This window comes from Myotis davidii, unplaced genomic scaffold (assembly GCF_000327345.1).
Source record: "Myotis davidii unplaced genomic scaffold, ASM32734v1 scaffold296, whole genome shotgun sequence".
Lineage (NCBI taxonomy): Eukaryota > Metazoa > Chordata > Mammalia > Chiroptera > Vespertilionidae > Myotis > Myotis davidii.
In genome coordinates this window covers 2,351,365-2,354,385 of record NW_006288889.1, presented here as the reverse complement: position 1 = coordinate 2,354,385, position 3,021 = coordinate 2,351,365, and the positions used below count along the sequence as shown (strand labels likewise).

The following is a 3,021-nucleotide window of genomic DNA, read 5'->3' as shown; positions in this document are numbered from 1 at the left end:
GGGGAGGCGGGGCTGAGGGAGACTCACACCATGTGGAGGTGTGTTGAAGAAGGCTCACAGCACGTGGAGGTGGGCTGAGGGAGGCTCACAGCATGTGGAGGTGGAGGCATGGCTGAGAGAGGCTCACAGGATGTGGAGGTGGAGGCAGGTTGAGGGAGGCTCACACCATGTGGAGGTGGAGGGGCCTGAGGGAGGCTCACACCATGTGGAGATGGAGGCGGACTGAGGGAGACTCACACCGTGTGGAGTCGGGTTGAGGGAGGCTCACAGCACATGGAGGTGGAGGCAGGCTGAGGGAGGCTCACAACACGAGGAGGTGGAGGCGGGGCTGCGGGATGCTCACAGCATGTGGAGGTGGGGCCGGTTGAGGAAGGCTCACATCATGTGGAGGTGGAGGCGCAACATTGTGAAAACATTTCCTACTGTGAGGTAATAAGACTTTCTGAAGTTTGGTATACAAGTCTGTGTCCTTTAAAAGGGACATATAGCCCTTGTCGGTTTGGCTCAGCGGATAGAGCATCGCCTTTGGACCAAAGGGTCCTGGGTTTGATTCCGGACAAGGGCACTTACAGAGGCTCACACCATGTGGAGGTGGAGGCGGGGCCGAGAGAGACTCACACCATGTGGAGGTGGGTTGAGGGATGCTCACAGCACATGGAGGTGGAGGCAGGCTGAGGGAGACTCACACCTTGTGGAGTCGTGTTGAGGGAGGCTCACCGCACATGGAGGTGGAGGCGGGCTGAGGGAGGCTCACAGCACATGGAGGTGGATGCGGGGCTGAGAGAGGCTCACACCATGTGGAGGTGGAGGCGGGCCGAGGGAGCTCACAGCACATGGAGGTGGAGGCAGGCTGAGGGAGACTCACACCTTGTGGAGTCGTGTTGAGGGAGGCTCACCGCACATGGAGGTGGAGGCGGGCTGAGGGAGGCTCACAGCACATGGAGGTGGATGCGGGGCTGAGAGAGGCTCACACCATGTGGAGGTGGAGGCGGGCCGAGGGAGCTCACAGCACATGGAGGTGGAGGCAGGCTGAGGGAGACTCACACCTTGTGGAGTCGTGTTGAGGGAGGCTCACCGCACATGGAGGTGGAGGCGGGCTGAGGGAGGCTCACAGCACATGGAGGTGGATGCGGGGCTGAGAGAGGCTCACACCATGTGGAGGTGGAGGCGGGCCGAGGGAGCTCACAGCACATGGAGGTGGAGGCAGGCTGAGGGAGACTCACACCTTGTGGAGTCGTGTTGAGGGAGGCTCACCGCACATGGAGGTGGAGGCGGGCTGAGGGAGGCTCACAGCACATGGAGGTGGATGCGGGGCTGAGAGAGGCTCACACCATGTGGAGGTGGAGGCGGGCCGAGGGAGCTCACAGCACATGGAGGTGGAGGCAGGCTGAGGGAGACTCACACCTTGTGGAGTCGTGTTGAGGGAGGCTCACCGCACATGGAGGTGGAGGCGGGCTGAGGGAGGCTCACAGCACATGGAGGTGGATGCGGGGCTGAGAGAGGCTCACACCATGTGGAGGTGGAGGCGGGCCGAGGGAGCTCACAGCACATGGAGGTGGAGGCAGGCTGAGGGCAGCTCACACCATGTGGAGTTGGAGGGGCCTGAGGAGGCTCACAGCATGTGGAGGTGGAGGCGGGGTTGAGGGATGCTCACACCATGTGGAGGTGGATGCGGGCTGTGGGAGGCTCACACCATGTGTAGGTGTAGGCGGGCTGAGGGAAACTCACACCTTGTGGAGGCGGGTTGAGGGAGGCTCAGAGCACATGGAGGTGGATGCGGGGCTGAGAGAGGCTCACACCATGTGGAGGTGGAGGCAGGCTGAGGGAGGTTCACACCACGTGGAGGTGGAGGCGGATTGAGGGAGGCTCACAGCACATGGAGGTGGAGGCAGGCTGAGGGCAGCTCACACCATGTGGAGTTGGAGGGGCCTGAGGGAGGCTCACACCATGTGGAGGTGAAGGCGGGGCTGAGGGAGGCTCACACTATGTGGAGGTGGAGGCGGGGCTGAGGGAGACTCACACCATGTGGAGGTGGAGGCAGGCTGAGGGAGGTTCACACCACGTGGAGGTGGAGGCGGATTGAGGGAGGCTCACAGCACATGGAGGTGGAGGCAGGCTGAGGGCAGCTCACACCATGTGGAGTTGGAGGGGCCTGAGGGAGGCTCACACCATGTGGAGGTGAAGGCGGGGCTGAGGGAGGCTCACACTATGTGGAGGTGGAGGCGGGGCTGAGGGAGACTCACACCATGTGGAGGTGGAGGCAGGCTGAGGGAGGTTCACACCACGTGGAGGTGGAGGCGGATTGAGGGAGGCTCACAGCACATGGAGGTGGAGGCAGGCTGAGGGCAGCTCACACCATGTGGAGTTGGAGGGGCCTGAGGGAGGCTCACACCATGTGGAGGTGAAGGCGGGGCTGAGGGAGGCTCACACTATGTGGAGGTGGAGGCGGGGCTGAGGGAGACTCACACCATGTGGAGGTGGAGGCAGGCTGAGGGAGGTTCACACCACGTGGAGGTGGAGGCGGATTGAGGGAGGCTCACAGCACATGGAGGTGGAGGCAGGCTGAGGGCAGCTCACACCATGTGGAGTTGGAGGGGCCTGAGGGAGGCTCACACCATGTGGAGGTGAAGGCGGGGCTGAGGGAGGCTCACACTATGTGGAGGTGGAGGCGGGGCTGAGGGAGACTCACACCATGTGGAGGTGGAGGCAGGCTGAGGGAGGTTCACACCACGTGGAGGTGGAGGCGGATTGAGGGAGGCTCACAGCACATGGAGGTGGAGGCAGGCTGAGGGCAGCTCACACCATGTGGAGTTGGAGGGGCCTGAGGGAGGCTCACACCATGTGGAGGTGAAGGCGGGGCTGAGGGAGGCTCACACTATGTGGAGGTGGAGGCGGGGCTGAGGGAGGCTCACTCAATGTGGAGGTATATTGGGGTTGAGGGAGTCTCACACCATGTGGAGGTGGAGGCGGGGTTGGGGGAGGATCACAGCCTGTGGAGGGGGGGGCGGGGGTGAGGGAGGC

General features: G+C 63.1%; 1 long non-coding RNA gene across 1 annotated transcript in view; it reads left to right on the top strand.

Annotated features, from left to right (window-relative positions):
- Positions 1–147: 147 nt before the first annotated feature.
- The window catches only part of LOC107182701, an 8,685-nt gene continuing 5,811 nt past the window's right edge, over positions 148–3,021 (top strand). Inside the window, exon 1 of the long non-coding RNA XR_001513412.1 lies at positions 148–175. This is a non-coding gene — a long non-coding RNA (uncharacterized LOC107182701). The remainder of the gene's footprint in view (positions 176–3,021) is intronic.